Here is a 17,339-nt window from a genome sequence, read left to right on the forward strand (position 1 = left end):
TGCTGGATCCCACTCTGAACACATGCCTACATGAGCATCCCTCATCTTTTAAACAGGACTATAGATAGGTGGACCTTATGCAGCTAACGGGGTGCTTCATTGTTCATTCTAATCTTTCTCATCATAGCCTTTGCTCCAGGAGGGCCTAGAATGATCAGGGGTGGTGGTATCTCGAACTGGATCAGGCAGGCAGATGGTGTGGGGTCTTCTTGTGCTACTGATGGGGTGTCATTGGAATGGCAGGCTCCAACTGCTCTTCAGAGACCCTGGAAGTGCTGTGAGACCTGCTCTTCCTCAGGAGTCTTCTTGGACTGAACCTGGTCAGGCACTAACAAAAGTTTAGGCCAGGCTTCCCCAACCTGCAGCCCTCCAGATGTTTTGGCCTACAACTCCCATGATCCCTAGCTAACAGGACCAGTGGTCAGGGATGATGGGAATTGTAGTCCAAACATCTGGAGGGCTGAAGGTTGGGGATGCCTGGTTTAGGCCATCAGTAATGAAGGGCTTCAGAGATGAAAGCTTCTGTTTTGATTTTGTGCAATCGACTGGAAATCATTACAGCCAAGTCCGCAACAAATTTCACTTCAATTTGTATTTTCTATCAGGCAAGCATGTGTTCTGTCAAATGCAAACATGTTTGACTAGGTGTCATGCACAGGAGCCAAGCAGTGATAGCAGTTTGTTCTGCATATCAGTGAAGGGTCTAATCCAGGGGTCAGCAAACTTTTCCAGCAGATGGCTGGTCCACTGTCCCTCAGACCTTGTGGGGGGCCGGACTATATTTTTTTGGGGGGAGGGGAATGAACGAATTCCTATGCCCCACATATAACCCAGAGATGCATTTTAAATAAAAGCACACATTTTACTCATGTAAAAACACCAGGCAGGCCCCACAAATAATCCAGAGATGCATTTAAATAAAAGGACACATTCCACTCATGTAAAAACACACTGATTGCAGACCGTCCATGGGCCGGATTTAGAAGGCGATTGGGCCGGAACCGGCCCTCAGGCCTTAATTTGCCTACCATGGTCCAACCCTTTTACAATGCTATCAAACTGCGATCTTTTTTTCCTTCAGTCCATGGCTTTCAGTGGGGAACACTGAAGGGTGTTTTCCCAGATTATACCGAAGGGAATGGCAGTCTGTTTATCTTCATGCTTTTCTTGCTATAATTGTTTCATTTCCCCTCCACTATTCAGTTAGCGTTTGCACCTTGATTTCTTGTAAATATGAGTAGCTAACCCAGTATAAAAAAGAGAGCAGAATATGAGCTGAAGCTGAACACCCATTTAGGTTGTGTGTACCTCATTTACTTTGGCTGCAAGCGGCTATATCAAATGAATACTTTTACGAAAAATTTTCCCATAAAATACTGTAAAGCCTAAGCAGTAACCCGGGAATTCAGGACTACTGCAATGATTGGCAACTTTGAGAGCAGCACAGACATTCCAAACACCTGTGGAACCTACCAAGAAAAGGTAGGCGCATCCAATGGAATTTCTCCCAGACCAGCCATTGGTGTGCTATATGCCAAAAGAAGACTATCAAAAACGCATAACCGAAGATGCTACAGAGAAGCCACCACTATCTTACTTCACTTTGATTGCTAATGAGATTCTTTCCTCACCTACAAGGAAGCTCACCTTAGCTGCTGTTTACAAATATATTGAAGAAAATATTCCTTTTTACAGGAAAAGAGGCCAAAGCTGGAAAAACAGTGTCAGGCACAATCTTTCACTAAATGATTGCTTTATCAAAGTGGGAAGGTGTGAAGATGGCAAAGGAAATTACTGGAGCATCTGGCAAATGTAAACAATTTTGTGTGTGGTGACTTTCGGCAACACCGCAGACTGCACCAACAAGGACGCCAAAGGTAATATGACCCACATCACAGCACATCTTACCTTGCACCGTGGGGAAATTGCTCTTGTTTGATACTTGTTTTGCCTTCTCAAATGAATCCCTACATTTGGGATCCCTTCTGGGAAATGCTGATTGTGAAAATGCTTTCCAAGGGCTGGAGGTTAACTTTGGTTTTTCCCATGGAAAGTTTTCATCTGCGATACAATTCAGTGAAGCAAAATGGAACTTCATGGATTTGTTTTATGGGTTACGTTCTTCAACTGTACAGCAGAACATTTTCCTGAATGTTCAACAGATGTCCCCTGCTTCCTTATGTATGTGCCCTTTCAATCAACAGAGTAGAGATGCATTCAGCTATATCTTTCAGAACCTGAGAGGATGCTACTTGCACTTGGACTGGACCAATTCAGCTGGACATTTCATCCCTGATGACCAATTCATACTGTAACAAATACAACGTGATAAAAGTATTTGCTGTAAAAGACAGTAGTGTAATACGGGGACTTTGTTGGAAATGAGTCTCATTTATTTTAATGGAAATTGGTTTCGCATTAAGAGTGCTTAGGGTCAGACTTGACTGAGATTGTACTGCAAATCAGTGAACCGATGTCTTTTATTGTCACAGCTGTTGCTTGGGGGAGTCTCTCGCTTTTTACACTGTCAATATTATATTCCACAGTTGCAAATGATGCTTCAGAGAATACAGTCAACATCGCTGCATGGAAATTACAAACCATTTCATCTAAGTGATTGTTCAGGAATTGTTTAGCAAACCTCACAGCATTATCTTTAACAATAATGATTGCAAATAGCTACTGTTTAGAAAGCTTTAAGCTGTTAGTGCTGTACATTCTTCTTTATTCAATAAGATAGCAAGAGTTGCTGACTTTTACAAAACTGCAGTTACTGCTGATATAATCTGAAACGATGATATGACTGTCAACACATTGTATAGTCCTATTTCAGTGTGAAGTTCATTGCATTGTTTACATTTATTAACAATGAACTTATCATTGTAATGGGGATAGTCTGATCTCATATCTTCTGCTTCAACAGGAATAAACCAAAAGCATTGGCTATTATACCATACAGTTAATGTATTCTTTAGGCATACTCATGTGGAACTATGGACTGGGAAGCCAATGACATAAATGTTTATTCATTGTGTGGGGTTTTTATGCCATCTGAAAAAGTGCCATCCTTTTCTAGAAGTCATTCTTGCTAGTATTATTGGAATACTGCATTCAGTTATAGGTGCCACAATTTAGGAAGGATGTTGAGAAGCTGGGACGTGTGCAGAGAGAACTCAGCTAATAAATTTAGATTTAACTTGATGAAAGATTAGAAATGTTAGTGGGAGATGGAAGATAACATGCTTATACAGATAACTACTGGTACCTGAGATGAAACCATTTAGAGACAATTACCATAATTGAAAATACAAATTATACTAGTTAGTAAGGCACAGTGTCTGAGAGACCTCTTTTCAGATATCACATTGCCATCTATTTTAAATTCCCACCTGAAAACTTAGAACAGCATTCAAAATGTGTAAACAAACTTTCATTCCAACATCTCAGTGTTGAATGCAAATGTTGTGTTGCATTGTCTTTTGCATTTCCCCTCACATTAAAGTGGGGTGGGAGTTTTGTGGATACCTGAAACTTCAGGTATGGAATTCTGCCTTGAACATATGTGCAAAGTTTAGTTCCAATATCTTAGTGTTTACTTCAGTTATCACACGACAAACAAACAGTATGCCAAATGGACCCATTGAACCAAAGACATTATTCTTCACGGTCGATAAAAAGTTTTTGTTTTAAAAAGGCACAAATATGTTTTAATTTAAGTGTGTGTCTTGAATAAACAAGGCAGGAGGCTATCCTTTTCTCTGCGCAGCTACTTTTGGAGTGTACATATTAAATGCCAAGTGACTGACATAAATAGCTTAGGCTGAAGTCATGCGGACTCCTATAAATAAGCCCCACTGGCTCATTTTTTCTTATACCGGCAGACAGTCCCCAACACACTTTCAGGGGGAAAGCACATTATTCCCAGCTTCTTGTGACTGTGGGAAAATCATTTGACTGAATGTTCAGCTGCGTCAGTTCAAAAATCCACCTGTGACAAAATGGGCCTCTTAGGATGAATGGTTTCTGCTGTAGCCCTGCCAGAGTTTTCTGTGTTCAGGGCATTTGCCACAGAGGAGATTATTTGAATATGCAACCGGTCACTGCATTTCTAAGTCATACCATTCCAAGAGGGCTTTATAAAATGATCTTCCTGAATGTGTTGATCAGATCTCAGCCCCATTGGTTTTATATTTCGTATTTCAGGACTGAAAACAAGCAAAAGCAGAAGTAAAATAACTTGGTTGAAATGTTATTTTATCCTACATTTAGCAAATAATTAATTCTGTGACAGTCCTGGCCTTATCTTAAATTGAAGGTTTATCTCCCCCCCCAAAAAATGCTATTTGTTTTATTTAGTGCGTGCTGATTATTGTGCATTTTCTATCTATATGAACTAGCTGTTCTTGCCTTAGGCTGTGTGCCAATGGTACCACCAGGCACCACAAACCAGCCCCTGCTACAAAAGAACAGTGTTGCACCTCTGGCAGTGACTACAATGTCTTCCCTACCCATTTATTTACTTTTCACAGGCTGCTACTGCTGTGGAGCAAAGACGCTTCAAGCAGTTGTGCCTATCAGGTTCATTTCCCAGAGTGCTGTGCCTCTGGGCTCATGTGAAAAGAAAAACAATCAATTGATGGATGGAGAGCAGAAAATAGCACAAATCATCCGAGTTGGAATTTGTCTGCTTCTGTGCATCCTATGATTGGGGGGGGGGGGGCGTGGACTTGCCCATTTCAGTTGTACCTGTTTCTAATTTTCCCCATCAAATTCAGTTTTCTGCATTTCTGCATCAATTTGTGATTTCCTTTAAATAATAATTAAAAAATCCTCATGCAAATTCATCAGCATTTTAGTGCAAATTTCTCCTAGTGAACACAAAAATTTGTATGCAGCTTAAAGTAATGCACACATTTTTGCAAGCAGTTTCTCCTAACTTAATGCTTTTTGTGTGCTCTTTTCACCAATATATGCATTTTTATGTGTACCTTAATATACACACTCTTTTTTTTTTTGCTAACTAACTGCATCGCAAAGTTCAGATAAGTGCAAACTGTGAATGGCGGGTGCGTGTTAGCTTTCATATTGTTTTGAGGAGTTCAGATTCAATAGATTTGCCTTTAAGCACAAAAAGGAATTGCATTTCTCCCCCATCCCTGCCTGTGGGGATGTGTGTGCATGTCAGTGTGTATGTGAGAGAGTGTGGGATAGCCACATCCATTGTTGGCCCCCCCAGAGGCTTGGTCCAGGCTGAATGTGTCCCTTGGATCATAATGGGTTAACTGCCCTGATCTAGAGCTTCTTCACTGCACAAGAGTAGCACCATCTGCTGTGAGAAGAAAGCGGGAGGTGAAGGCTGTTGCGGTGACTGCTGCTGTCACCGCCAACACCTGGTAAGGTGAGAAGAGAGAAGGCCAACCAGGCAGAAGGAAGGGAACAACCATGTCCCCCTTTCTGTCTTTTTCTTTTCATAGAATCATAGAATTGTAGAATTGGAAGAGTCCTACCCCTTGCAATGCAGGAATCTCAGCTAAAGCATCCATGACAGATGACCATCCAACTTCTGCTTAAAAACCTCCAAGGAAGGAGAGTCCACAACCTCAAGAGGGAGACTGTTCCATTGCCCAACAGCTCTTAGTGTTAGAAAGTTATTCCTGGTGTTTAGTCGGAATCTCCGTTCTTGTAACCTGAGGCCATTGGTTCGAGTCCTACCCTCCAGAGCAGAAGAAAACAAGCTTGTTCCCTCTTCCATGTGACAGCCCTTGAGATATTTGAAGATGGCTATCATATCTCCTCTCAATCGCCTCTTTTCCAAGTTAAACATTCCCAGCTCCTTCAACCTTTCCTTATAAGGCTTGATTTCCAGACCCCTGGTCATCTTTTTAGGAAGAATAAAAAGGGATCTGTTCATTTTGTTCCTGCCTGCTTCATGCGTGAATGTATTCCAAGACAATGGTGCCAAGATAATGTCCTGCACAAGCATTTTCCTCCTTCAGTTCAATAGAGGCCACAGCCCTGAATGTCCATTCCTTTGTCTACCATGTTCCGCCATTTGCAAAGAAGCACATGGAGAAGTTATGGTTCATCACCAGTTATCGAGGTGAAATGTATTCAGTTACCTTGTGCAAACAGGTTATTGGCTTTGTGTTCATTGACAGACCTTGAAGGACAAGGTGCACTCAAAAACCTATCACTGTGCAGTTAATAATTCTGTCTCTTCTGTAATATCTACACATCAGAAGTGCAGCAGTTTCAAAGTGGAAGTCAGTGCTCCTGGCATTAATGGTTGAGGTGTTTTATTCCTTCACCTCTTGATCACGGAAGTGTGATATAATTATCCTATATGTGCCTAGTAGTTTAGCATCTTTTGATGCCAAGATGGAGAGTCCATGAATCCCTATAACTTTAAATGCAAAGAAATTATAAGAGTTAACAATAACACTGAATCTTTAGAAAGAGCCCAGATATAATATAGGGAATGATAAACAAGCAAAGATAAATGAGGATGCAGGCACCTCTCAATGTTTTGCAGGCTGCAGGAAGCACTGTAGACAACCATCAGAAACCCAGGCACTGATTCGGAGAGCAATTCTGAAATGCAACACAATAAATTAAAAGGCATGCATCACAAATCACAATCAATCAAGACCAAAGTGTTGTTATGCTTGAAAAGCTTTTCTAGGAGACTTGTTCAGCTGTGGTTCTTCAGCTGAAGATCTTTCTTTCTTTCTTTTTAATTGAGAGGCAACTGCTGCACATTCCCTCCAAAGTGTAGTAAAGAAATGGCAGATGTTCTACCGGCTGATAATTACTCCATAAATTAGAATCAAATAATAGCTTTTTAACAATTAGAATAATCATAGTAATTTTAAGGGTGGCTGGAACAAGAATGCTGGTGCCAAGTTTGTGAAATTATACAAAACTGAAATTAATATGTGAATAATCTCCGCCATTAATCAAGAAATAAATCCATCTTACTACTGGATTTGCGTTGAGCAGCTAATAACTGCCATCACACTTTCCTAAGCCTACAAGCCAAATATAGATAGAAGGGTGATGGATTTTACTTGTCTGAAAGTGACAATTCTCTCCAAAATATCACTAGAACATGCGGCCAGCAGGCTTTTGCTGTTAGTGGACAGAGCAATCCTTTGGAGGTGGGAAAGTTGGAACTGCCAAGTCCTGCTGGACCCACACCAACAGGGGGGAAAGTGTGTGGTGTGGTATGTGTGTGTGATTTTTGTCCATTCTTTTCAGCCTTTTTCTTTTCGAAGCAGAAGAAGAAGAAGAAGAAGAAGAAGAAGAAGAAGAAGAAGAAGAAGAAGAAGAAGAAGAAGAAGAAGAAGAAGTATATCCTGCTCATCTGGCTGGGTTTCCCCATCCACTCTGGGTGGCTCCCAACAGAAGATCTATTGATGCCAATGGGAGAGAAAATAAACATTCCAGTCTCAGGGGAATCTTCTTCTTTGGTGATCACTCGTAACCAAGTAAGATCATCTTCCATAAACACGGTCTTAACAGTGAGTCCGTACATGAGTGTGGAGGCCAATTCTGGATCCACACGTCCTTCCAGAGTAGGGACATAGCTTTCTGGGTGGGAGTTGATCACAGTGAGGGTTTGCCAAACATGCCTTCCTCTTAGCATGTTTCTCCCTTGCGTCCTGAGTTCAAGCGCCTTCAAAGTCCATGACACCTTTGGTAAAGGCTGTTCTCCAACTGGAGTGCTCGCAGGCAAGTGTTTCCCAATTGTTGGTGTTTATACTACATTTTTTTAGATTTGCCTTGAGACAGTCTTTAAACCTCTTTTGTTGACCACCAGCATTACGCTTTCCATTTTTAAGTTCGGAATAGAGTAGTTGCTTTGGAAGACGATAATCAGGCATCCGTACAACATGACCAGTCCAATGAAGTTGATGTTGAGGAATCATTGCTTCGACACTGGCGATCTTTGCTCAGGGGAATAGGAGGGCTTTTGATATTGTGAATCCAAGACCTCCCCTGATCTGCGCCCCCCCCCCCGCATACTCCCTTTTTACCACTTACCAGAGAACAGCAGCAATGACGGTGTGCATTTACATACTCGCAATCGAGAGACTTTTGAAAGAGACCCTTTTCACTCACTTTCCTCTATAACCTCAGACCTCCAGGACATCCTTGTAGGGATTGCATTTCACATCAGGAAAACAAGCATTTAAAAATCTTTCTACATTGGATTAACTCTGATTGGAAATGTTGGCCACCATCTTGATACCCTCCAATGGAATGAGCTCTGCTTCTGTTCCAGATGTTTAACCCTGGCATCCCTTCTTCCAATACCTGCTGAGTCCTGTCTATGACATCTTTGGGATAACCACCTTTTTCTAGGTTACGTACAGTAAGTGGGGTAGCACATTACAGCTGATCTGGTCAGGATAACCACCCCTTTTGGATTACACAGCCATGCCTTGGAGGACTACACAACCACACCTCTGACAAATTCAGTGGCTCGGTTGCAGAATTGCATCCCTGCTGATGTGCATGCTGGAGCATCAGAACTGCTGGAAACTGCCAAAAAGAAGAAGGAGGTAGCAGCCTTCATTTGAATCTTTATATCCAAGCCCAATATACTGAGTTGAATCCAGACTAAGTTAATTGAATTTCATTCCCATTAAAATCAATGAGCTAACTTGCCCTGTTGATTTCAATAGACCTAAACTCACCTAGCTTATTATGAAGCCAACCCATTTACCTCTTAGAATTGCCATGAAAAATAATTTGTATGCACATGAAATATAATGTATTGATGAGATATGGAAATAGCTTGCTGTGAATTCCAGTCTTTGTTCCCTCTTTATACACTCCATTGCCCATTGTTGGTTTTTTCCTGAAGGTCTCTTTCTCATAGACCCTCATTAATAATGCCACTTTGTTTCAGAAATAAAATGCAAGGGCAGTTCTATATGACTTGATTTCCCATGATTGTGTGGCTGGGGTAATTGATTCGGTTTTGCTTTTAATAAATGCCAATCAATTAAAAATGAGGGGTGATACGAAATATGAAATAAATTGGTGTCTCTGTGCAAACTGCTAATCAATCTTCTTCTTTAAAAAAAAAAATCTGAACTGCCTTTCACTTTGAAAATGAAGGATGTCAGATACATCTAAGTTGATCCAACTGCTATTTAGCAACTTAAGCATCTAAGAGCACTTTTGATAACCTGGGTAAGATGTATTGATTTCTCCATTGATTTTTTAAAAAGATATAGCATCTCTGTGAGAGGACTCTCACAGAGTAGAACGGAATAGCTTAGCAAGTGCAAGTTCTAAGCAGTATAACAGGTCTACTCAGAAGTAAGGCTCATTGAGTTCAGTAGGGCTTTCTGGTAGGTAAATCGGGATTGGATTGAAGTCATAGTACTCCTCTTCTTCACTTGGATAGACACAGATTTCAAAATTCTAATATTGTTGAAGTATAAGCCAGTGGGCAAAATCAATAGCCCTAGATCTAAGGAACCTGGGTTCAAATCCTACCATCACCACCAACTCATTGCATACTTTGAGGTGCTGCTGCTGCTGCTGCTGTTGTATTATAAAACACACACACACACAGAGAGAGAGGAGTATAGAGATTTCTGGTTGCCAACACCATCGTAAAATGTTTTGGTAAATCTATTTCCCCTTCTAACTTTGCAATTTATCACATGATAGTAGCGTACACAGACTTTTTTGAAAAGCCAAAGAATGTGCCATGTCCCTGTGATGGGATGTCTACAACTCCCACTGATTTTCATGATATTGTGGTTTAGCAAGAACCCCGGGGTATCAGTTTGGACTTTGGAGCTGCACCTGCAGGGTCCCAGCTTTTCTAAAGTGCAAGGGGTTGAACAGAGCTGATGGTTCGGCCCTTGCAGCACAGCCCACCTGAAAGTGAACCCTGCTTATTTCAGTTGAACTGCTTTCACAAAATAACTCTCCTTTTATAACCCTAAAAAGCCACTGCACTCTGTGTGTGTGTGTGTGTGTGTGTGTGTGTGTGTGTGTGAGAGAGAGAGAGAGAGAGAGAGAGAGAGAGAGAGAGAGAGATGGGGAGAGATATAATTCTTTCCTCCCTCCCCTTTATCCCAATGAATCTCATACCCACCCAAAACCAGACCCTCCAAATGTCCCTATTTTCCGGGGACATCCCTGATTAAGAGAAGCCATCCCGGTTTCTAATTTGCTCCTGGAATGTCCCACTTTTCCTTAGGACAGGGGTCAGCAAACTTTTTCAGCAGGGGGCTGGTCCACAGTCCCTCAGACCTTGTGGGGGGGGCAGACTATATTTTGGGGGAAAAGTAATGAACCAATTCCTGTGCCCCATAAATAACCCAGAGATACATTTAAAATAAAAACACACATTCTACTCATGTCAAAACACCAGGCAGGCCCCACAAATAACCCAGAGATGCATTTTAAATAAAAGGACACATTCTACTCATTTAAAAACACACTGAGTTCTGGACTATCCGCAGGCAGGATTTAGAAGGCGATTGGGCTGGATCTGGCCCCTGGGCCTTAGTTTGCCTACCCATGCCTTAGGATGCCCCTATTTTCATCAGGGAAATGTTGGAGGGTCTGGAATAGGACGTCCCTATTTTCACAGGAAAAATGTTGGAGGATGTGAAGTTATCTGACCCCTGAGCCGTCTGAAGGCAATCCTGTATAGGAAAGTTTTTTTAATGTTTAATGTTTTATTATGTTTTTATATATGCTGGAAGCTCCCAGAGTGGCTGGGGCAACCCAATAAGATATGTGGGGTATAAATGGTGAAATTACCATTATGGAATGGGACGTCCCTGTTTTCATCGGAGAAATGCTGGAGGGTATGCAAAGCTACTGTTTGCTGCTAGAGGGAAACATCAACTGGTGCCAAAGGCAATGTCCACCCTACAGTGAATAGCAGCTTGGGGGAGGGATTTTCACCAGGACTGCAGTTAAGAGGCATCCCTTGGTTCCTGCAATACTGATAGTGAGGTTTCAGCGACTATTTATGGTTGTAGATGGAGACATGGAACTTGAAGTGATCGTGCCTAATTTGGCTCCCAGAGGCTTCCTTCCACCTGCAAATGTGTTTTGCTTTGTAACTTCAATGGAGGGGAAAGCTCTGTGCAATCATCCCTTTGCCTATATTAATGAATTAAACCATTAATATACTGCTTAATGCCAAAGCAGGCTTCTAAGTGGTTACAAGGTATAAAATAAAAAAACACACCTGTTACACAGACCTTAAAATGTAAGCATCCATAATTAAACAACCCCATTAAAACATTAAAATAGAAGCATCCACAATTAAAAGGCAGGATAAAGCAATCCCATTAAATCAATACAGCAATTAGAACAGGAGACTCGGGCTGAGAGAGATGGGCTCTGTATAAAAAGGAACAAGCCAAATTAGACATGCATGGATAGGATTGCTCATGGGTGTTGCCTTTTCTTTTTTTAAAAAAAAAGTCAAAGCAGTCATGAGTTGAATGATTTGGATTGAGGCTGCAACATTGAGGGATGGAGAATGAACCATTTCTGCTCTGCTGTCCTTTTCCCCATGCTGGTATTTGTCACATTCAGCGCCTCTCCAAACCTCAGCAATCAGAGGGAGCTAAGTGGGGCTGTAAAGTCCTGTGTCTCCCTTTGTGGCTGTTTTGGACACTCTGTTCCTCCCTTTTTGTCACCCAGTGATGAATGCACATGTGTGAAGACACCTTAAATGGTACAAAAGATATTAAGGTTCCCCATCGTCAGTGCAAAGCACAGCAAGGAAAGATTGCAGAAGTCCAACGAACAGGGAATTCAGTGCACTGAAAGCACAAGCTCTCTGACCTAATGGAACCCTCTGGGGCGCTTCATGCATCGCATGTTTCACGCATGCACAGAAAACCAGTGTCATTCATGCAGTAAGCACAGCTTTGCAAGCACACAAATTAAACGTCGACAAACTGGCATTGGATACAGTTTCCTTACCACCATGGCATGGACACATGATGGTCTGCAAAGCAACCCTAATTATGTGGTATTCGGGGGGGGGGGGGATATCTGAACTGTACACATATGGGAAAACAGTGTGTTGTCATTATTAGTTTCAAAGTGTTGAATTTAAATATTGAGAATGACCTAAAACAGATGCCGTTAAACCAGTTCAATAACCTATTAACCACTAGGTGGCACCAAATAGCTATTATTGATAGAATGTCCTTCAAAGGTTTAAGGTATACATTGTACATACATACATGGTGTCATTCCAGAAGATTCATTTATATTCATATTTCACTTGCAATCAAAGCCTACTTTTTATTTAAAAAATGCATCAAGTTGGAAACAACTGACAATCACATGAGTGCATATTAGTGTAGATATCCGTTTTGAGATTCTTTTCTTAAAAATATGAAGTGGTTTAGACATAACAATGACAATCATATTAGCATGCATTAGTATACATTGCCAAGAAACAGAAGATTATGTGCATTCTATTGTTGAAAATCATATGAAAATAGTTGTGCATCATATTTTTAAATATAACTTGAAGTCATCTATTTTAAAAAAACACATTCCACAGGCAAATACTGGTATTATTATTATTATTATTATTATTATTATTATTATTATTATTATTCAATTGTAGTATTTTGGTGACTGAAATTAAGGAGTTACATTAAATAAACGAAACAGGAGCTACAAAAAAAAAGTCCAATGTCAGCTATATCTACTCAAAAGTCAGTTCCACTGTGTCCAATTGGGCTAACACATTAGTAACTGTGTTTAGGACTGAAGCCTAACAGTGTGGTTTTCTACAGCACTAGTGAGGAAACTTTTTTCAGTGCCCAGAAATTTTGAGAAGTGGTGGTGTTGGTGGGTACTTTGAGTGTGCTTCAGAGGTATCATGTCTAGTCTCTGAATATATGTGCATAGAATTGTAGCCTAAATCTGATTGATCTGTTGTAAGTGTTATCTGCTGTAATGAACTTTGTAATTATTGCAGGTTTCAACAAAGTTATGGCATGACATTATATTCAGCAGTTTATAACACAGTTAGCAAATATCAAGTGATCTTTTGGGGGAGGGAGTGGATTATCCTTCTCATTGAAACGGCGGGGGTTGTTTCTAATCGTCATATAGATTTTATGAAATAAGTAAATAATACATTGCGAAGCATCAGAAAGGAAGGACAGAGCTCTCTGAGTGAAACATGAGATACAACATGGTGGGAAGGTTTTAATGTCGCTGTGAAATATACATTGTATATTGTAAACTTTGGAAAGTTGGGAAATTTAGAAGAATGGAACTAAAAAGTGCTGTTGCCGAGTGACAAGTCGGTTCATAATAAATTCTCTCTTATCCATGACTTAATGGTGAATGAGGAGGCTTGCCTGACACTGACCTAGCTGCGTTGGTCTCTTCCAGCTGTGCCAATCTGGATGGCCTCTTCAGCACCAGTTTAGACTCAGAAGGTGTAGGTGGATGAAGTCTTTAGGAATTCAATTTGACTGACGCAGCTGGGATGGCTCAGGACTTCATGGCTTGCCATGGCAACCACAGAGTTGCTCTTGATTTGGTTTACTAGGGGGGAAAAGAAGTTGGCTTGAAAGTAGAGGATTTTACATCTCTTTTCTGGTCATGATTAGTCAGAGTACTTCCTACTGGTGTCTAGGTTCACAGTTATTGTTCTCTGTAAGGATGGAGGACCTATTAAAATGGTCCACCCCTGGAAGCTAGTGGATTTCTGAGGGCTCTGAGGGATTTTCCAGGTGATATGACCCTACAATGTAGAAATGACTCCGGCGGTTGACAAGGTTGCATCCAACTGCTCTCGCCCACTGAGCAGAGCCCAGTTATTCTGTGCTGAGGGAAGCTAAACTTAGAATGCAAGCAGAGAAAATATTGCTATCAGTCTGATCAAAGACACAAGGAATATCGTTCTAGTGCTGTGTTTTACTTATTTCGCATTGTGTTTTAAAACTGCTATTTCTTTTCTGATATGGGCCCAGATATATCATTGTTCTAGGGAAGACTGTAAATAATGTGTGTGTAATATATATATATATATATATATGCAGGTTTTGGTGTCCTCGGGTGTCTTCCCGTGTAAAAGTTGGGGTGTCTAGGCGACGTTTCGACGAGGTCTCACTCGTCATCTTCAGGCTGGTGCTTTCGGCTTCTTGTTACTGGAACAGAGCGGGATCTCAATGTTTGAGTTCCTATAAATACTGTAGAGGGGGTGTGGTGTCTAGCCTCCAATGTTCTGGGCAGAGAGGAAGTTCCCAGGCTAGTGTGCCTTTTCTTCTTTTGTTCCTTAATTACTTGAGAGATACCTTGAGTGATTTCTTGAGTGATATCCTGAGTACCACTTAGGTGGGTCATTAGGTGTGGATTAGTTGCTAAAGTCTTTGTGTCTTGACCTCTTGAACTTTGTGAAGAGTTTTCCTGAGAAGATGGCTGTATTGCACTTAGTTGTGCTTTGGCTTGGCTTCGTGTATAGGGGCGAGCTGTGGTTTTGTGGCTTGTGTCAGCCAGATCTGTGTAGGGATTGCAGGGGGGTGCAGCATCCGGAGGTGCCACCATGGATTGGCTACTGGATGGTGTCAGTAATTCATCTGTGGAGAGGGTCTGGGTTTGGGTCTGGTGTGGTTGATTGGTGTTGGCGTTCTGTGTGCCTCTGGATCTGGTGTCAGTTTTTGTGGGGAGGGCTAATTTCCAGATGTCTGGCAAGCGGGATGTGTCGTCACGCTTGTTCATGTTGTGAGGGTGTTTCTCTATCTCGATGGCTTCCATGATTATTCTCTTGTGGTGATGTTAAGAGCAGTAGATTCATAATCTGGGGAACCGGGTTCACATCTCCGCTCCTCCACATGCAGCTGCTGGGTGACCTTGGGCCAGTCACACTTCTCTGAAGTCTCTCAGCCCCACTCACCTCACAGAGTGTTTGTTGTGGGGGAGGAAGGCAAAGAAGAATGTTAGCCGCTTTGAGACTCCTTCGGGTAGTGATAAAGCGGGATATCAAATCCAAACTCTTCTTCTTCTTCACAAGGTCTGAGGGACAGTGGACTGGCCCCCTGCTGAAAAAGTTTGCTGACCCCTGGCCTAGAACTACCAGAAAAGGAAGTGTGAGTCACTTGCTCATACTCACTTTTGAAGCTCTAGTGGCCACTAGAAACTACCATTCACTGCATCTTTGTATACCACTTGGAGACATTTTTTGGTCAAGTGCTTTATAAATCTTCTGAATAAAAATAAGGGAAGCACGCAGAACTTCAAATTTAAAATGATACGAATTCCAGAGAAATTGTGCAGCAAAAGGAAGTATAGCTTTCCTAGGGAGTATTTCACCAGCCATCTATTTCAGATATATGTTTTCTGGGAATTATATGGGAGCATGGCCCAGTGACAGCTATGTAACTCATGTATTTGGGGTGGAGGTGGGGGGGTTAGCCAGCAAGTGCAGCGTTCAGTGAGCAAGACAGCATGTTAATAACAGTAACCATAGTAGTGATCATTCAGAGGAAACCATGCAGTGTACTGTAGTTCTTCTGAGTTCAATAGGACTAAATCATTTACAGACGACTTTTCTAGGCAAGCTAAATCCTAACAGTTAACAAAATAAAATCCCCGTTGGACTACTGCCCCTCATAGTGCCTCCCCTTGTCCGTTTCAACACACCAAAGGCACTTAGTTGATCAGTCTGTAAGACACTGGGGGTGCCCTTCTGTGCAAAACACTGTTATATTGGTTACAGATGTCAAACCACTGAAACAGAACACTAATTGATAAAGTGGTAAAGGGGGAGATGTAACATTAGATCTCTGCTTAAAATGGTATGCAAGCACATTACATACAAACTACCTTTCTGAGATGGCTCATATGAACTTCTGTCTGTCCAAATTCACTGAAGTCCATGTCAATAGCCTCTCCTTTTAAACGGTCTTTGCCTCAATAAATACTGACAGTCTTCAAGCCAGTCTTCTTGAGATTTTTGCTGCCATGGATAAATATGGCTAATGTTCCATCATTTGCTGTCAAAGTGAACATCCTCAGGTCACAGAGGTTGTAGTAAGTTTAGAAGGTGAATGCCGTGTCATAAACTTTGACAGCTGCTGACTCCAAATACTTCCCTGTTGCTTCTTTGCCCAAAAGAACAATTTATTTCATTATATTCTTGCTTTAATAGCCCACCTTTTATCATATGTTCCCAGGGTAGGTGACAGAAATATAACAATTGAAACTGTACATTTGAAAATCATTTGGAAATAGAAACCACAAAAACAATCAGTGTCAGAAAAAAAGAAAACAGTAGTACAGAGCTGCAGCACAGAGCAATGGAGAACAATTAAATTCATCTCACACAGCATTCCAATATCGCCAGACCACTTCATAAGGGACAAATTGCCTCCCTGTGCTTGAGCTACATATTCCATGGCTCTCAAGCCCCAACATTTAATTTCTGTTTGCTTGCTAAATGGTTCCTGCAGACTATCGCCAGCACACAAAGCCATGCTCAAAAATCTGCACTGACTGCCTATTTGCAACTAGGCCAGGTTCAAAGTTCTTGTATTAATTTATGAGGCCCTTAACTATTTGGGTCAGGATTCCTCAAGGATTGTCTTATTCCTTATATCCCTGCCCAATAATTGAGACCTTTAGCAGAATTACTGTTAGCAGCCACCCATGGTCTGAGTGCATCGCCCAAATCCACCGAGAGCTCTGTGGGCCCAGTTTTATGGAACTCCCTTCCAGGAGAAATCAGACAAACAAAATCTAGCAAATGTGCCCTAACAAACGTCCAGTGCCTACTGAAATTGTTGTTGTTGTTGTTCCATCAAGCATTTTAACTGAAGTCTGATTTTATAGTGTAACTAATTCTTATTTTAGGTATTGTATCTCTGTAAACCACATAGAGACAAGTAAAGGTAAAGGTAAAGGGACCCCTGACAGTTAAGTCCAGTTACAAACGACTCTGGAGTTGCAGCGCTCATCTCGCTTTACAGGTCGAGGGAGCCAGCGTTTGTCTGCTTCTGCAGTTTTTTTGGGTCATGTGGCCAGCATGACTAAGCCGCTTCTGGCACAGTGGAACACTGACACCAGAGCAGCACACGGAAACACCGTTTACCTTCCCGCAGGAGCGGTACCTATTAATCTACTTGCAATTTTTGGCGTGCTTTCAAACTGCTAGGTTGGCAGGAGCTGGGACTGAGCAACAGGAGTTCACCCTGTTGCAGGGATTCGAACTGCCGACCTTTTGATCAGCAAGCCCAAGGCTCAGTGGTTTAGACCACAGCGCCACCCGCGTCCCAAGAGACAAGTAGTTAAGTGATATATATGTTATTCAAATAAAA

This window comes from Podarcis gaigeae (assembly GCF_964106915.1).
Source record: "Podarcis gaigeae genome assembly, chromosome: 10".
Classification (NCBI taxonomy): domain Eukaryota; kingdom Metazoa; phylum Chordata; class Lepidosauria; order Squamata; family Lacertidae; genus Podarcis; species Podarcis gaigeae.